Genomic DNA, 20,444 nt, shown 5'->3' on the forward strand with positions numbered 1-20,444 from the left:
TTTAAATAATGTAGAAATTAGAGGGTCGACCGATGTATCGGTTTTGCCGATTAATTGGCACCGATAGTTGATTGGTGAAACTATTGGTTATCAGTAAAAATCCATGCCGGGGTCCATTGCTGGAGTGGCTGAGAAGGTCCCTATAGTCTTTGTTATACAGCACGAGAGCGGCCAAGAGGCGGAAATCACTGACAGCACATGCAGTTTTAGACGCGTGATTCTGCTCGCTGCACAGAGCACTCCAGAGGCGGATTTAAAACATCGACAATGAAACGCTGTGTACACAGTATACCATTACTATATCATTACTAAGTAAGGCTGCACAATTAATCGAAATTAAATCCAAATATGGCCCCGAAGAAGAAATCCAGGAAATCGCTGCAGCTGAATAAACAGAAGATTTAAATGCTTTCATTGATTCAATGTGACTAATAAACACACGACTACGGCAATATATGGTTTATCTGAGTTCTCATTATTATATTAAAAATAATCGTCACAATACTATTGGCCGCGCGCGTTATTTATCCTGAAACGTGTTTTTAATTTGGCATTTGCGTTATCGTTGCATTGCTAACAAGTCTTCACTAGCGTTCATGCTTGTGGTTGCCAGATGTGAAGAGCTTTTAAGCCCCCCAAACAGAGCTTTTCTCCTTTAAGGATACACTTTCTGCCCGGTGTATTATTTAATTTGTGCAATCTGGCAACCCTGTGCACGCTCACTGATGGCGGAACAAGCGCTGATGATGATATGAAAACATACGAGTTTAGCGATCTCTCCACAGCGATATTCTGCTTACATGAAAGTGTCATAAAGACAATGTGTGTTTTTTCACAAGCCATTTGTACTGTTTGTGTTACCAAAAGTAGCCATGATCAAAGTTTCACTGATTTTCAGTAATGGATCTATTGTAATTTTTCAATAAGGATCTATTGTGTTTGAGGAATAAAAATGCGCTTTTTTCTACCTCTGGCAATACAATGGGGAAAAATGTACATAAATTGGAATTGTTGGAATTTATTTTTAAGAGTTTCTAAGTTTTTACCAGTTTTCGTGATGAAAATGGCATGGCATTGTTAGTTTTCAGTGTGTATTAATGAATACAGATCAAATTTACTGTCTGATCTGAGTGTTTTTTTCTTATTTGCGAACAAATTGTCACTTAGAAAATGTAATGTGAAAACAAATGACAAAGCACTAACCAAAACCATGAGTCTGTATAATCGTAGTTGGTTAAATGAAGTCAGTGTATAGTCAGTGGAGATTGGTTAAAGGACACATTAAATGTTATTGCATTTCCCTGCTGAATAAAACAAAACAAAAAAACAAACAAAAAAAACCGCTAAAACCAGCCTAAGCTGGTTGACTGGTATTAGTTGGTCATCCAGCTCGGTCTTTGCTGGTCAGAAGGCTGGTTTTAAAGGGGTTTTGACCACTTCCTTAGCTGGTCAGACTGGGAGACCAACTGGAACAACCAGCTAAAACCAGCTTGACCAAGCTGGGAGACCAGCTTAAACCAGCTAAGTTTTAGCAGTTTTTTTTTTTTCACCAGGATAGAATAATCGTTATTAATAATCGTGATTACAATTTTAATCAAAATATTCGTGATTTTCAGTTTAACCATTATCGTGCAGCCCTATGTTTGGAATAAAAAAAAACAATTAAATAAATTATTTACACCCACCTTCATAAAGAACAAGCATTTACTACACAGAGCCATAGTTCACCTGAGAATATACGCAAACATCTGTCATTATTGCGAACGAATTATATTGTCTGCGATTATGAATGCAATTTTGAATAGCTTGTCAGAGAACTACGGCTCTGTGTAGTAAATGCTGCTGCACCTGAAAGCAGGTGATGGAGATTTACTAATCACAGAACCAGCTTTACTGACAAGATGTGCATGACAATCACGATTAATCACGTTCGATTAATCGAGCAGCCCTGTTACTAAGTGATTAATTTGTAGACTAGATTTTATTTTCTGTTCAGTATCCATTTTAAACACTATCGGTTAATTAATCGGAATCACCCAGTGTGGTCCTATTGGTAAAATCTAATCTAATCTAAAAAATCTAAAATCTAATATCGGTCGACCTCTTGTAGAAAATACTGTTTTATTAATAAAATAATGATTCTATTTTTATATTGAATTATTAACTACTACTAATAATGTTGTTTTAATTAATTTTATTTAAATTATTGTCGAAGAATGAAGTTTAAAGCTGTGTGAAATAAATTCTCAATCTGTTTTTGCTTTTTCTTTGCTACAGATTGTAAAGCTAATGAACTGGACAACTCACTGAAAAACACGTCAAGGTTCTGCCTGCAGTCCCTCTATGTTCTCTGGGTTACACTGAACACGAGTGTGTGCCCGGATCCTGGCGGCGGCTGTGAAATACACATGCGTGTGTGTACATTATTTGCCTTTGAGTGAGTAATCACGTGTGTGCGCTTTGTTGGGGACGTCCTGCGGTGGCTGGCGTAGTGACCCTACCCCTACCCCACCCTCAACGTTCCAAACTGGCGATGTCCAGGGTACCGAGTCCGCCCCCTCCTGCAGAAATGACCAGCGGCCCTGTGGCCGAAAGCTGGTGTTACACACAGGTGAGTGTAAGTGTGTGTGTGCGTGTGTGTGTGGTGTGTGTGTGGTGTGTGGGGTGTGTGGGGTGGGTGTGTTCTGATCCAGTATTCAAACCTTTAAACTCTGCGACAGGGGTGCTTCAATTCTGATGGTCTACCTTCAGAGTTCGTTCCATGTCTAATCAAACACACCTGAACCAGCCAAACAATACATCATCAGATCTGAGCACCACTGGTTTACTGGCAGGTGTGTTAGAGCAAGACTGGAACTAAATTGTGCAGGAAGCTAGATCTTCCAGGTGCAGATCGGAGCACCACTGGTGTCCCAGACACATATTAAGTCTCGTTTGATGCTAAAAATTGCCAATCAACGGGACCATGTGGGATTGGCATCTTTTTTTTTTATCTGCTGAATAGAATTATAAGTCATTTTAAAAGTAAAAATGATCTTGTGGTAATTAACCCATGTGTTGTTTAAACTTCACCCTGTGGACCACAAAAGGAAGACTTCATTTTGTGCTTTTTTCACAAAAAGGAGTAGTTTTATAAGAATGTTAATGTGCTTTTTTTCATTCTAAAAAAAACACCATAAATAACTAATAATAATAAAAACTTGAAGTTAGTTTTCTACAGTGAGGCTTCATAAAGGACCAAAACACACCATTAAAAGTCACTCAACTTTAATACAATATGATCACCAAAACAAAAATTATAAGAGCAGCATTTATTTTCAAGAAACATTTCTTATGTTAAAAACACTTGTGCTGTTTAATATTGTAGAAACCATAATCCGTTTTTTGTTTTTAGATTCTTTGAATAAAAAGTATAAGAGCAGCATTTATTCAAAACACAAGTCTTACCATTTTTTTATATAAATATAAGTAATATAAGCATTAATAAACCTCATATTTGTTTGAGAAAACATCTTTGTGTGCACCTGAATGATCTGAGTATGTATCTATTTGTCTAAAAATATGTAATGGCCATTATCTTCTCTGTGTTTTGAGTGTGTGTGACTTCACAGGATCCTCCAGTGTGTTCAGAATCCCCACGACTAGTGAAACATGTTCCATTAATGCTTTCATTTATCTTGCCATCATTCTCCCCCAGCGTTTTTGTTTGAGGTCTTTTTTCCTTGTTCTCCCCATCCTGTTTGTTGTCAGAGCACATTAAGATAAAAGGCGGTTTTGATGTGTCGCTTTTTGATGTCTTGGCCAACACTTGCGGATCTACTGTAGGACAGGGGGAAAAAAATAGATGGATAAATGGAAGAATGAAGTGTCTTGTCTGTTATCTTCTTGTGTGTTTGTGTTTGCCCCAGATCAAAGTGGTTAGTTTCTCCTATATGTGGACATCATCAACAACATTCAGCTTCTGCCGGGATGAGATGGGCGAGGTCATCAAAAGCTCCACCTTCTCCTCGGGAGCCAATGATAAGCTTAAATGGTAAGACTGGGAGGAGCACACATGGATTTGCATAATATTTTAAGTTCTTGTTTTTTTTTTTTTTTTTTCGCAGATAAACTTTTAGACTAAAACAAAGTGTAACTGCTGATGTAATATTCTTTGTTTTTGAGCAGGTGTTTGCGAGTGAATCCTAAAGGTCTGGATGAAGAGAGTAAAGATTATCTGTCGCTCTATCTGCTCCTGGTCAGCTGTCCTAAGAGCGAGGTTCGGGCAAAGTTCAAGTTCTCCATCCTTAACGCCAAGGGCGAGGAAACCAAAGCTATGGGTGAGATTTTGATCAAATTCTTAATAATTAAAAAAAAAAAAAAATTATTTGGTGAAGGAAGCAGTACGATGGTTTATACCATGGTATTAGCTTCCTTTATAGAAGTATTCTTTTGTCTTGCGTCCAACCAGTATCAAATTAAAAGAATTAGCAATTTAAAGGTAGCCAATTTCACTTCAGCTATTTTACTGTTTCTTATATATAAACCATTTAAATAGGTTTTCAGCCAAAATAACTATGTATCGTTTTAGTGATATAAAATTGCTCATACAAGGATTTTTGTCCACCTCTAATCTAGTATATAATTTGATCAAAAAAAAAACAAAAAAAAAAAAACCCTTTGCATAAGCAGAAGCAAATTTCATTGACGCATACTCATCACAATCAGTGTTTTATGAAACATTTATTTAATCAGAGAGCGTGTTTGCAGACTAGCTCAGTATTGCTTGATCCCTTTAGGGACCTGTAGATCCTACAGACACAGATACCGGCGAAACGAAGTTAATCACAGACTGGCATGCCTCTGAATGTGTGAATGGTGCGGTATTTTCTGTGAAAGTTATAACATTCAATGTGAACTTTTCCCCTTGTAATATTACATTTGAAGCAGGCGGCAGTGTTTTAATTGAGATTTGTTTGGGGGTGATGGCCTCCAGGCTGTCCTGTTTGATGGGTGTAAGTAGGTTTCAGGGGGTTTGGCCTTCAGTGCCTCTGAATTAGTCGCTCAGATGGAACAACTTTATGCCTGATTTTGCTTTTCTGTTTTTTTTTAACCAAGTATTATTCATAGCTGGGTGTGTGTTTCTGTAAGGTGGTTTTGTTATTCTCATAGGAAAAATATTTCTGACATCCTGGTGTGGATGTTAAAAGCTGGTGAATGCACATTTATAAATGTAAACATAACACATTGAAAAAATCAATGTGCATATGGTATGAGTGTGGGTATGTGTGTGTTAGGTCAGTGAACTTTGTAGCTCGCAAGGTTATGGAGTTTATTTGTTAGAAGAAATGGTGAAACAGAATGTGTGTTGTTAGGATCTTTAGTCTGAAACAACATACAGAACTACCAAACTTTGCTATTAGTTTGATTGCATCATATAATAATTGCATTACTACATTTCAATTACATGTACATTTCTGCCATGTGTACATTTAACTGACAGTCACCACTGATAAGCTACTACTAATTATTGTAGAAACTTAATTTTCTGTAAAGTTGCTTTGCAATGATTGTATCATACAAAGTGCCATACAAATAAACTTGAATTGAATTAAACATTCTACTTTACCCAGTTTTTGCTCTGTCCAAAAAAATTCCAAAATTCTGCCATCGTTTACTCACCCTTGTGTCAAACCCAAAGAGTTTTTTTCTTCTATGGAACCATATAATGTACAGATTGCTGTTTTTAATGCATCTGCAATGAATGAGGAGTGTAGTTTTCAAACAAAGGCAACAAAAGTGTATGATGAAGTGGCTCTGTATGACGTGCACTATATTCCAAGTGTTTTGAAGTCATATGATAGATTTGTGTGACGAACAGACTGAAATTTAGGCCCTTGACCGATAAATCTTCCACTCCATATATCTGTTAAATGCTGCGACTGATCGTTGAGTGAGTTAAACTCATGAACTGGATCAGTCTGATTCATGAACAAATCTTTTTTGTGAACTGAATCAATTGCCAAGGAAAGCTGGGGCTAATGTCAAGGTTTTAGTGAAATTTTTGAAATTATTCCTTACACAGAGCTATCGAATGGCTGCAGAGTACATGAAATATATCGCACCACATTTTAATACTTAAATGCTGATTTTTTTTGTCATTTTAGTCTGTGATGGATCTAGTCTTCATCCACTTCTATTGTATTTGAAAGGATGTCAAGGATATTCAACTATTGTGCTGGACAAACGAAAGATTTGGAAATAAAGTCAATGATGACAGAACTTTAATTTCTGGGTCCTATAAAGTTCTCCCCACCACATCTCTGCTCATGTGTATGTAGGACAGACAGTAAATGCTTGCTTGTATTTTGGTTTACAGTGAACTTATACACTAAAAACAATGTTTTATTATGGTGTACAAACAATACACATTAACAATATTAGCACTGACCCCCACTTGAGTTTTAGGCAAGGTAAGCTTAAGCTGGTAAACCGCCCCTGAATCGTCCTTGCGCTGATGCTGGCGGTTTTATACAAGCCTGTATTATATGTTACAAAAAAGGCCTGGAGAGATGAAACTGAGGTGCGAGCAGCAGTCACACTCTCATCTTTTTGAAGAATCTCACAGATGGGCAGAGGAACGGGAGTGAAAGAAAGAGAAAAGGGTTCCAGATTGTGGCAGCGAGATGAGATGAGAGGTTGAACAACCCCGTCTCTCATTTTCCAATTTTCTCATTTTCTGCACCTTAATGGGCGAGAAGGCGCTCCTTGTGTTTTGCCCCACACTCCCCCTCCTCCTCCGTCTCTTTCCTCCTCTCAACGTTCTCTCCATTTAGTGCCCCTCCGGAATTGGTGGGGGGTGGGGGGGTGACGTGCTTGGGGTGTCCCCGGGGATGTGGGAGCGCCGACAGCCACCGTACAGTGATGTGGAGAGTTTTTAAAGCGGGACGGAGGATGAAAATATGGCAGCAGAAATTGCTCTATCGGTTCTGGATCATTTAGAATCCAATTTAATCCTGCCCTCCTCCTGGGGGAGAGAGAAATGAACGAGGGTGGGGGGGGAGGCAGAGGTGGAGAAAGAGAAATAAAAACAAAGTAAAGTGCTTTAATTAAGAGGGCTGTGAGAAGGCACTGGGACTCTGCAGCATGACTTGTGTTTATGGAGTCAGTCATGGGCATGACGACGAAAAAAAAAATAGAGGTGCTGAGGAACCTGGTCCTCTCTGAGGTTCATTCATCAGGTCTGACAGACATATAAACCAGTTTCAGGAGAGCAGTGTGTATGTAGTCTGTTAAAATAGGTTTGTAGATATTGGGGTGTGGGACATATGTCGAGGGGCTTGCTTGTTGTGGAAAAAGATGACTCTTTATTTGATTCAAATATCCAAACAGAATCAGATCTTCCAGAACAATGAAATAACCAAAACTAACAAAGAAGAAATCTAAGAAGTACCACAAGTGCAGTCAGAGATGCTCCAAAATGCACAATCCCAAAGCATCCTCTTTATAGCGTAGAAGATATAAAGAAATCCACAAAAGCAACTTCTCATCCGCTATTTTGAAGACAATAGACACTCTAGCAGTGATAAACTGTTCCAGGTAACAACAGAAATTAATGAAACATTACCCTTTGAAGAGCATCATGCTGATTACTAAAAGCATTTACTCAGATGATCTAAATCTTAAGTACAAATTTATGTAATGCATAGACTGATATAAATAATACTTTTTCATATATAAGCTCAGCAAAAAAAAAATGTCCTCTCACATTGAACTGCTTTTATTTCCAGCAAATTTCTTAACATGTAAATATTTGTGTGAATATAAAAAGGACTCAACTGAAGAAGTTTCACAGGCGTTTGACAAACAGAAATGGAACAAGTCTCTGAACAATATATTTTTAAAAAAAAAACTTTAATCCTCTTATAAAACACTTACATAAATCAATTAAACATACACATTTATCAAAAACTACTATCAAAATCGACTTTACAATTGAGAAATACAACAAGCGATTTGTCATAAAGAGGCAAATAAACAGGAAGTGCTCTTAATACAAAGTTTCAGACATTGTTCAGATTAGTTCAAACTAGACAGGGAGGGATTAAGGAAAGAGAAAGCAAGTGTTTTTTTTTTTTTTTTTAATTTTTTTTTAAGAAGACTGAGTTTTCAGGTGTCACTTTAAAATTGTCAGGGATTCAGCAACAATAAAGATCTGTAAAGCTTATTGGGATTTTACAGAATGATATTTAAAATGCAGTATCCTACAAAAAAGGATGCTTCAATTTTTGCTGAGATTTAAAAGTACACCATATTATTTATGCCTTCAGGTCATGTCATAGCCATGAACATCCCTTGCTATGTGCTATTGCTAATCTGAAGTACATTACTGTTTGAAAGTTAAATCTAATGTAATACATTATTAAATTAAAGTTATGCCTTTAGAAATTGTGATCCTGTAGGACAGTGACACTGGGCTAATAGAGAAATGAAGGTTCACACAGTTGTAGACTGGATGGATGTTGAGTAGTGTATAAACTACTCAGCTGACGGTCCTTTCACTGGGTGCTGTGTGTAGTTATTCAGATGAGACTGTGTGCTGGCAGATATTGATTCTGAATGTGCTTTATTGGCTATTGACCGTTTGATGAATATTTATACAACAGAGCTTTACTGCTGTTGCGCTGAGCCCCGTGTGGCCCTTAGCTGTTAATACTCCCATAGATCAACATTTATAATGCTGATGGTTTCACAGTAAAGCCACAGAAGATTTAAATGATTTTTTGGCTGGTCAACCACATTTGGTGTCATTTTTATTCAAATGCATATGAAATAAATGCACAAGACCTATTTAATGTATGTGGACCTAAAAGTCACATTGTCCATGTCTTTAAAAAGTGGATTTATTTATTTTTTTGTTCACTTTAGTTGTTTTAAATTCATATTCTATTTGACTACTTTTTGAAATCTCCTAACAACAAAAAAAAAACTTTTTCAACAATGTGCAGAAGGTAATGGTGATATGAGTAGGTCTAACATGCACATTGATAGCTTTCGTCTGTTTTATGTAATATTCAAGTTCGTGTCGTTGCTTCTAAGCAACAACATTTTCTGTCAAAAGTCAATTTGAGATGTCGTGCAAGTCACCCGCCACATCTGTGCTAAAAGTATCAGCATTCAGCTGGTGGCAGGTGTTAATTTATACATAACCTACTATTAAACTCTTTGTGTTTGTTGCTTTTATATATAGTATTTAGTTTAACAATACTTTGTAGTGTTCTCACGTAGCCGGACGTTTGGCTAACAACATAGTGTGGTCCACAGTGCAGCTTATTCCAGCCAAGAGCCGCCAAGAGACCAGACGTTTTTGCAGACCCAATCGAGACAAGCCGATCAGAGCTGACGGTTTATCATATCAGGCAGTTAAAGGTGTTTTGCTCTCTGTATGTTTGTACAGGAGTGTCAAGGTCAGAGGAATTATTGGATAGTGTTTACACTGGAGGATTGTGTTGATGCTGTTTTGAGAACTTCAGTTTACTTACATTATTGTTCTGACATTGTGCTACTGAACTCTCTTTTAATGGCAGAGTGTAAGTCGAGGATGTTTTTGTTGTTGTTGTTTCACAGAAAAATGTGACCAAATCTCGATGTATTTCTCTTTTTAGTGTCATGTAGCCAGACTTTTGATTATTCTTTTAAAAATCCGTCCACTTTACAGCTTATTCTGTCCAAGATCCGCCCATATAGACGGGAAGCGAACATCTAACTAAAAGACCATCTGCTAAAAGATATAATTTGCTTGCTACTAAGTGGCTCGAGTGTAATTCTTGGAAATCTTTCAAAGACTAGATGCCATGGTCCTTGCAAACATTGGCAAATCCAATGAGGGAATCTTCTCCAGCAGAAAAACCTGTGTATCCTGACACCTGAAAATTGCGTATGTGCAAGCCAACTGGTTATTTCAGCCAACTTTTGCTTTGTGTGTTTGTGTGTGTGTGTGTTTGTGTTTTTGTGTGTGAAGTACGCATCAGGTCATCTGTGGGTGGTCAATGGGTGTTTCGTCCGAGGCTGAGACTACTTGAAGCCCTCAATGTCGTTCTCAAGGAGTTCGAAAGTGCGGTGTTGCGGACTAAAATGGTTTGCTGTTGAACTCTGGTCAATTGATGCATGCCCACAGGAATTCATCTAGTTTTGCTCACGTACAGACGTGTTTTAAAGTATGGGCAAACAGAACTTGGCCTTTCGACCTCCCTGCCTTTCTGTGTGTGTATGCTTAGTGCATTTGCGATCGAGCAACCTTCTCTTTTTCTCTCTGTGTGCCAGGACATTAGGCACTGTGGCCCAAAGCCCAGCACCGGGGCCTGAATATGGATTGCCACTGGCTGCTTTTTCTATTTCATTGCTTTAACTCTCTCTTCTCCCTCTATGCATAATCCATCTGTCAGTCCTTTTTATTGGAGCTGTAGTCTGTCAGATGTCCTAAAACACTCCTTGTCCTTTCTGCTTGTGTATTCGAGTCCACAGAGGCCTGACCCTGGTTGGATGCCAACAGGAACTTGCCCTGCCCTACTGCAATTGGTTAGTTGCTAGACGTCCCCAATGAGAGCACAAATTTAGCCACTGCCCTGATCTGACCCCAGACCTCCTCGAGAGACCAATAAGAGTGTCTGTCACTCTTTCTTTCCAAACCCCTCCCCCTCTGTCAGTCTTTCACTATGGTTCATAAAAGGTTTATGCATCTGTGAACAAGGGTTAGGCATAAACATGTGAAATGGCATCATTTGTGGCCTTCATATGACCAGCAAAGTAGCTTTCACCTGTGGTGTGTTCAAACCCGTATGGTGTGGGGATTGAAAAATTATGTTTTGAAATCCTGCTTCTCCCATTTAATAGGTGAGTAACTTAATTTACTGAGGAGTTCTTAATTCTGGGAGGGTTTATTACCCACCGGCCCATCAGCATCTTATTCCAAAGCAGCTGAATCAAACCATGCCATCTGTGAAACACTCTGTCTGTCCAATTTGAGACATCACAACTTATGAGCAATACGGGCAGTCCCGGACTGCAAGCAGAGGCATAACTTAGACCAGTAAATGGCCAATACTTATTTATGTATGACTCATTCAATTGCATTATAGACCAGTTTTGGAACAGACGTCACGGTTACGTCACTTGCAGCTGAGCATGCATTGTGGTGGCAGAAAAACACACTGGTGTAGGTGTAGGGAAATGGGTAAATCCATGGAATAAGAGGAAAAAAATATATTGTTGCGCTTTTGGATGTCATTTTTATATTGAATACCGTCATCCAAAGACACAATTTAAAGCTAAATGCAGATGTTTAAATGAACACACTATGGATGAAACCTGTTATGATTACTCTACTTTTAAAGCATAAATTTTATTTAAACAATGGGTCTACATAATATTCACATATGCAGTTCATAGGGGACATATTGTATTAGCCCTACAGTTACAGCATAAAATACTATTTAAACCTATAACATTTACCTATTTTATCTCACAATTCTGACTTTTTTTCTTTTTTATATATAAAGTTTATATCTCCTAGTTCAGACTTTAGAACTCGATTTAACTCAACTATAGCAATTCTGTGGAAAAAAGCCAGATGTGTGGCATATGAACTCATTCTGAAAAAAGAGAGAATGGCAAGTTGAATTTTCTTATCAGAATTGTGAGTAATCTCGGAATTGCTGCGAGAAATAAAGTCAGAATTTTAAAATATAAAATCTAATTTACCTTTTTTTTTTTTTTTTTTTTTTTTTTTTTTTTCATGGCTTCCATATACTGCTACTTGGAAACGGTCATTTTCACTCTAATCACTTAATCACTGTTTGCAAACACTGAAATTGGTCTATATCCTCTTGTTCTGTCGCTATATAAATCTCTAAGGTGTGTCTGTTTTCCACACAACTAAAAGACAACATTTGTTTTAATTTAATCTAATGAAAACGAAGTGATGCTAGGCCACAAAGTAAGTTAGTTAATGTATTTAATTGTGTGATGGCTAAGCACACTTCTCAACTGCCCTCATCCCCCAATTCTCATTACTGTAAAATATGTGAATGTAAAATTTTCAAAGTGTTAATACATCTAAAATACATTTTGAATATATACTGTAACATCTATTTAAATTGAATCCGGAGTGGACAATTGTCACATTTCAAAAAGTTATGTTCCTAAAACAGGGTTTTTCCCTATATGTTAAAAGTAGTAATCATAATAATTAGCATTATATTGTTCTTTCTGCTATTGGATACTTGCAGCAGCAGTTATTGGAGAGTTGCTGTGACTTAAGTTCTGATTTGAAGGGAGACCACGGTCTTCCTGAGGCATGTCTTCGGTTGCCCTTCCAGTGCAGATCTGTATGACTGTCACAGTTGAGCTGTGAACACAGCCATTTCACACCATGTTAAAACACCTGCACACACACAAACAAACAGAAGCAGATTAACCGCCAATGACTTGAGCCCCAGCTGCGCTCGGCCGACAGAGAAAAGAGGAAAGATGCTTCACCAGAACAAGTGTAACTTTTAGGAAGAGAGGATGTCACACTTGATAGAGTGTGCTTGTCACACATACCCACAATGCACCAGAAGCACAAAGGAATCTATTCATCTCTCGTTTTTCGCTCTCCCCCACTTCCTGTGTCATGTATTTCTCTTCTCTCCCCTTCTGTGTATGAAAGTAGTGACTAAGGAGAAATCCTCCTGTAGGATTTTGTCGACATGTCTTGATTCAGCATCACTTTCTTGTATTCTTGATTTTCATCCTTCTCTTGTTCCTTGTTCCTTCTTGTTGTTTCTTGTCTTATTATTTTTCATCATTTTGTAGACTCTTCCCTTTTTATTCTTGTTCCTTTTATTTCCTCTTTTTTTCTTTCTCTTCCATTTATTCTCCTTCCCCTTGTTCTCCCGCTTATTCTGCCTCTTTTTTTTTTTTTTTTTTCCTATGTCTTTTAAAATTGATAATTAAACTGCAAATGCTTTTTGTCACTAAACTCTTATTGTAAAAAGCTTATTGTAATGGGGGAGATCTTTTTTTGTTTGTTTTTTGTTTTCCTCACCAAAAATACCTTCCAGTGTGGCTAATGTGAAATTGAGATGAACCTGATCCTGCTGGCAGCTGAAACATCTGCAGTCAAGATGGAGTGAAGATTTGGACATATTAGTGTATCTATAAAAATACAAATGCATTCATGTAGGTTTAAGGTGCTTTCAGAGAAACTGCAGGAGAGTGAAAAATCACAGAATTGTCAGACTGGTTATAATGCAGAAATTAATGGAGAGCAAGATTATAGACCTTGCCAGATTCAGATTAGTCTGAGATATGTGTGAGATGTCTTGCATAGATTGTTTTTGCCTCTAATACGGAGACTGAATTATAGTGCATGGTGAAAGTTATTTCAATGGGTTTTTGTTAATAGGCCATGGCATTACAGAGACCTGGAGCAAGGCCGGTGTTCTGTGTCCACCTAATCAATTTTGTGCCAATATGCTTTTTTATTTTTGTGCAGAGAGCCAGCGGGCGTATCGCTTCGTACAAGGAAAAGACTGGGGGTTCAAGAAGTTCATAAGGCGAGACTTCCTCCTGGATGAGGCCAACGGTCTGCTGCCTGATGACAAATTGACACTCTTCTGTGAGGTATGTGATGCGCGACCAATCATATGCTGCACTTCCTTTCGTAGGTTTAAAATATACTACTTTCCAAAAGTTTGGAGTCTGTAAGGTTTTCTTTTCTTTATAATTTTAAATGAGTGTTTTCTATTTTAATCTATTTTAAAATAATTTATTCCTGCTATGAAAAAGCTTAATTTTTAGCAGCCATCACGCTAGGCTTTAGGGTCACATGATCTTTCAGACATTCTAATTGGCTGATGTGTGATGCTTATTGTTATCAGTGTTGAAAGCAGTTCAAAAGCTTCTAAATCTTTTTGTGGAAAGGGATAAAATATAATTATTATATATATATATATATATATATATATATATATATATATATATATATATATATATATATATATAATATATATATATATATATAATTATTATTATTATTATTATTATTATTATTATTATTTTTTTTTTTTTTTTTTTTTATTTTTTTTTGACAGCTGAAAAAAAATACAATTTGATCAAAAGTGACAGTAATCCATCCATACTAAATAAGTTTTAATTATCTTACTGACCTCAAACTTGAACGGTAGTGTAAGTAGGGAAAGTAATTTTTTTATTTGAAAAATTTAAATATATGATTGATCATGTTCATTCTTGTTTAATACATGTAATTTCAGCTATAACAGTTAAAAATTACGAGAACCCAGAACCGCATTGTTTTGCATCACATTGTTTGTTTACAAAGCATGTTTTTAAAATCACCTGCTTTAAACCATTGTACTATAGTCATATACGTTTAGACGGATGCTTTCCGTTGTTGCGCCATGCCTCACACTGTTTTTTGAGTGTACTGCTGCAACTTTTTTTTAGATGATATTAAAAACAAAAACAAACAAAAAAAAAAGTTTCAAGGTCCCGGTTTTATTCCATTGCGCTCCGTCTAGCTGTTTTTGAACATAAGAAAGTGCCTTATGTAAACACTCCCAAAGAAACATGTCTAATAGGGGTGAGGTGAACCTGATAGCAACTTAATTATACAGGGTTTCCTTTAGACTAATTAGTCTGCTAGTCTTGAAAATATGTAGTTTTACACATCCTAATCAAGATGGACAAACTCTTTCCTCTCCCCTCTCCTCCTCCTCTCTGCTCTCTTCCTGTGTCTCATTATTATTTCCCAGAACTTCAGCATTGCCTCCTCCTTTCTTCCTTCTTGCACCATTCTTAACTCAGTTTTCCTCCCACAATTCCATTCTCATTTTTTTTTGCCTACATTTGAGGTGCTTCTCTGTTTCTCTGTCCTCTGTTATGTGTTCTTTTTTTTTTTTTTTTTTTTTTTTTTTTTTAGGTGTTAGCTCCTTAAGTAAGGGCCTGAGCATATCTTTCCCTCTCTCTCTTTTTCTCTCTTGTTTTTAATGAGGAGAGGGGTCCCATTAGAGGTGGAATACTTGGTGTCATTGTGGCCAGTGAGATGGAGGGATTTTGAAGGAAAAAGAGGATGTCTAATTCTAATTCTGGTTACTTTTCTCTGCATTTGAAAGATTGATGAAATCAGACTAATGACGCATTAGTTTTAGCTAATGATTCGTTGACACTTGTAGCTATTTTCTCTTGTTTGACCTTTTTTTCTCGTTCCATTTCTCTTTCTATAATGTTTTTCTCTGTATATGCTCTCTTATACAGTCTTCTCTCCTTCACCTGTACTTGCTTTCTCTTTCTTTTTCATTCTCACCTCTCCATCGCTCCCTCACTCCACCTCCATCCTCCAGCAGGTAGATTGCTCATAGTAAATAAATGAGCTCTACACTTCTCTCTCTCCATCTGACAGCAGCCATCTTTCACTCAGTGCAGCCATATGCCACACTGATATCTCTGAGATCCACTACGGCTGCAGCATCTGCTGCTGATATGTATGTGTACACACACACACACACACACACACACACACACATACACACAAGTTTAGAAATAGTAGCAAGTTCAAGGAATAGTTTACTGAAAAATGAAAATTATTTACTTGCCCTCATACTTTCATGGTGCTCTTGAATACTTTTTGAAGTTTGAAGTCTCCATTTGTTGCATCAAAAAGAGCAAACGCAGTACAGTACAGTTCTTCAAAATGTCACCTTTCAAATGTTTGGAGTCGTAGACTGTTTTAATGATTTTTAGAAGAGTATCTCTTATGCTCACCAGGGCAGCATTTGTTTGAAGAAAAAGACAGTAAAAACATGAAACATTATTACAATTTAAAGTAAGTTTTCTATTTTAATGTAAGTAATGTAATTTATTTTTGTGACGGAAAAAACGATTTTTCAGCACCATTACTCCAGTCTTCAGTGTAACATGATACTACTACAATCATTCAAGTATATTTATTAATAGTGTTGGAAACAGTTGTGCTGCTTAATATTTTTGTGAAAACATTTGGTCATGACATATTTTTTTTTTCAGGATTCTTTGATTAAAATGCATACTTTCTGAATATTAATTAAAACATTTATTTCATTTTTCATTTCATTTGAGAAAGAGAAAGTGTACATTAATCAACATTCATGAATGTAAATTTACCCAAGTTAGCTGGAAGGCTAATTTTCATTGGTAGTCACTTTGCCAGATATTATTAGTCCTGAAGCTAAATGAGGAGGAAAAAAAAAAAAACAATAATAGGACAGAAATGATAAACAACTCTTATCAAATATAGTTGAATAGCATATGTAATACAATAAGTAAAAAAAAAAAAAAAAAAGAATATTATTTTGGGTTAACGAAAAAATTTAATGATGATAATAATAGTAGAAGCAACATCAGTGTTGACATTGGTTGTTTTTTTTTTTTAACCCACATTTTTGGATACAATTGTGTGTTGCAAAGGTTTGGGTGTTACATAAAGGAAGAAAATGGTGCTATTTTTCTGTTTTGGGTGAACTGTTACTTTAAGAGGAATGTTCTGTACCTGCAGCATCTGCTTTGTTCCTCTTCACCCTCAAAACACAGAGGGCTCAGCGGCGATGAGAATGTGATAGAGGGAAGGAGAGGGAGAGGTATAAGTGCTAAACCATGTTACTCTAATGAAAGTGAAAGGGGATTTGAATATGTTAGTATTTAACATTTGAAAGTTTCCCTGTAAACATTCACACTATATGTGACAAACTGATGCGGTGTGATCCTCAAAATGCTTTAATCTTTACCTCAGTGTTGTGCGTGCATCTCTACAAAAGGTGTTTTCAAAGTCAGGAATCCCTTTTCACGGATGTATGAGGTCGTAGTCTCTCTGCAGACGAGTCCGCTCACACGCATACATAATCGCTGAATCGCAGACAGTTCAGTGAGACAAGAGGCAGATGCTGGTGTCGGAAGGAGGGAAAGAGAGGAATAAGATCAGGTGAAGGAGAAAAAGAGAGGTTGGCGGTCAGGGCCAGGCTTGAACAGCTTGAGTAGTAATGATGCGTGTAAAAGCGTATGTGTAGTCTGAAACAGAAACACTGTATAAACACCAGCTCTCTGACACAAACGCACAGCTGCTGACAAATAAAGCTTGCCTGTTGCGGTTTGTCTGTCGCGTTTTTTTTTTTTTAGGATGAAATGAATACACATTAATATCTGTCTGTCTATACATAAAATACAGACAGACTCAAATCTATCTGTGTTATATCTGTCTGTATATTTTATTTGAGAAATATGTTTATGGTGTCTGGTAGTGGGAAATTCTGCGCTTAATTGTCTCTTGCATTGGTGTGCAGTGGAGGAGGGTTTGTTAATAAGAGTTGAAGTGAGAAGATACTGTGTGGTAATTCTCTAATTAAAGTGTGTGTAATTACGCACTGCTTGGTTTGATTAATCAATGAATTCATTATGACCTGGACAAGCTCATTAGCATGAGCCTGATGCTGCACTAGTCAGGACTGCCGCTGTCCTGAAGTGTGTATTTATAGATGCAGGAAGTCACTTGGAATTATTGTTGAATTATAGTCACCTCACTTTTTTCCCCCCATCTTGTCTCTTCCTTTTTCTGTTTTGCTTGCCACTAATTGAGTGAGTGATGAATGTCCACACATGGGTTACACTCAGCGAGTTTGAGTGCGTCGCATGTTCATTAATCAAGTTCATTGGAAGAGTAGCATACACGGTCACTAGTTTACACCCTCCTCCCTCATTAGTTGCTGTTTAGATTTACACCCAGTGAACAGTTCAGTCATACTTGAGTCCAGACAGCACAGAGCTGCTCTAGTGCCAATATTGCACTGCTCATTAAAGTGATGTGCTTGACTTTAAAGTAGTGATCCGTCCTATTTCTGAGGCTGAAGATAAAGTCGTGTTTGTAAGCAGACAGATAGACAGAACTCCAGTGACTTATTCAGCAGCCTTAGGACTTATATTTCCTATTCTTTTTCACCATATGCTTTATTAATAAAAATTAGGGATGCACCGGAATAAAAATTCTTGGCCGAAGTCGAACAAAATGAAACACTGGGCCGAATACTGAACATGTTTTTTTACATATTTTCCTCCATATATTTTGCCAATTTTTTTTCCACCATAAATTAAATAGCCAAAATGTGCTTTTTACTGTTTTGTCTAGCTTTAAAAAACAAACAAACAAACAAACAAACAAACAAACAAAAAATCAATTACAGTACAACAATTTAAAAATATACAGTGTACTTTACACTGAACATTTTTTACATTCTAGCAGACACTGCACCAACAAAGCACAATTTAACTTAAAATTAATAAGTATAAATAAGTTAAAGGCCAACAATATTTTTGGGCCATTTCTGAGACCCCCTTCTTGAATCAGTTATGTACTTTTTACTGTACAAATAAGTGCAGCTTTGCCGAGGAGAAGAGAATTCTTTTAAAACGTTAGAAAATATTACAGATCCCAATTTGAACACTGTGTGAATGTTATAATAAATGTATTAATAGAGTTGTTGTAATTATCATTGTTGTCTTTTCTTATTTTATTTTAGATATGCATAAAAATGTTACTTGCAGCTCAGATTTCCTTGTGCTTTGGACTTTGAACCCTGGCTAACAAGCAGACAGCGCCGCAAGCTTGTGCAGTGCTGTTTGAATACATGCAATTCATGCATGTATTAGAAAACATAATATTCTGCAGTTTATTTACTAGTCATTTCAATCATCATATAGTAACCAGCAACAGCCACCTCTTCCTCTTCTGATTGGAGACATGTGATGTAGTACTAAACAGTCTCTCGCTGTCAATGCTTATAATGCATTCATACTGCTGACATGTTTGCTGCATTGGTGCGCGCCTCTATTTGATCGCATCACATCATTGTGCAGTACAATTTGTTCTGTCTTTTCTCTTATTATTTATTCCATCTTTTATCATTTCAGTTGCCGAACATTCGGTGCATCCCTAATAAAAATCTTCAATAATGTTTAACTCTTGAATCTTCAGTAATAATCATAAGATTTGGGCCATGTTATTTGTTATGAATCATCACATCACAACATTATCATGAGACATTTTTGATCCTGTTTCATATTAATTTGAAATTAATAAATACAATTTTATAGTATTTTTTTATTGAAGCTCTATGGATACTGTAGGGTTGTCTAACAATTATTTTGGTAATTAAAGTAATCGGTAGATTGTTCTGACAATTAATCTAGTAATCGGATAATTTAAATTTTTTTTATAGGCCTACGTGAACAATAGCCTTTAAAATTACTCCACATACATGTATAATAGCAATAAGGCAAACATAATGTATTATTAACAATAGTGCTAATGTACATAATGCACAATAACAAATGCATGCAGAGGGCGCCAACGGACTGCCTTTTTTTTTTATTTATTTTTTGCACTTTACTTGTGTAATGCGGTGTAATGTGTTTCGTGGATTCCTGTCTGTGGAATGTGCCACTTCCGTTAATTTGCCAGTTACAATCAAGGACTTTTTAAAATTGAGTACTAGAATTGAATCAAGAAATCGTGACAGCCCTAGAATGCTGCTTAATAGGAAGGGTTTTTCTGTCCTTGTGACTTTAGTTCAGATGTTTTAATGGTGGTTTTTGTTATGTTAGTGCAGGTGTTTCGGTTGTTGTTTGTTGTCCTGGTATTGCAGTGTTTTTGTGAAGAATTTATGTGTTGTGATGTCCATAACAGCTTGTTAGTTTTACGTACAGCAGAAAGGATGAAACTTAAATAGATGAAACTTAAATATATTATATATATATATATATATATATTATATGACATTTACCCAGCCTGTCCTCATCTTACTTGTTTTTTCGTCGTCTTTCCTTGTTTGTCCCTCTCCTTCTCGTTTGCTGTCTTCCCTGTTTTCCTTCAGGGGAAAGTCTGCTCCTCCATTAAGAACATACAAGGGTCCTTGACATTTAATTTCCTGTTTGTGGTGCTCTTTTACCCTCTTCCTGTGTGTCATACTCTCTCTCCTCCATCTCTATCCATCTCCGTCTCATTCTCACACCTTTTTACTTTTCTTTTTTGTCATTTCACTCTTGTCGGCTCATAATCCCTGATTTTACTTCAAACTCTTCCCCTCTGAGCATTATGGGATCATTTTGCAGAGAAACATCCAGTTTTCTTGCATTACGTTTACAGACTTTTCAGATCTGAAGTGAATGTTCAGTACTTGTCTCATGATGCTGTAATAGGCAGCTCACAAGGTTTTGAAACACCCTCAGTCTTGAGGATTGTCTGTGTGGAGTTTGCTCATTAAAGAAATGTGCTTTATATGGCAATTAACTTGGTGTGAGAACCTGTGGCATTTCAGCATGTGTGTGTGACTCCTGGAGTGAGATAAATGAACCTGCTTATGTCTGCGGGAACAGGTGGC

The 20,444-nt window shown here is 36.8% G+C and overlaps 1 pseudogene; it reads left to right on the forward strand.

The window, feature by feature from the left end:
* Positions 1-2,246: 2,246 nt before the first annotated feature.
* The window catches only part of LOC109075122, a 31,835-nt pseudogene continuing 13,637 nt past the window's right edge, over positions 2,247-20,444 (forward strand).

The sequence above is a fragment of the Cyprinus carpio genome, chromosome B3 (assembly GCF_018340385.1).
Source record: "Cyprinus carpio isolate SPL01 chromosome B3, ASM1834038v1, whole genome shotgun sequence".
Classification (NCBI taxonomy): domain Eukaryota; kingdom Metazoa; phylum Chordata; class Actinopteri; order Cypriniformes; family Cyprinidae; genus Cyprinus; species Cyprinus carpio.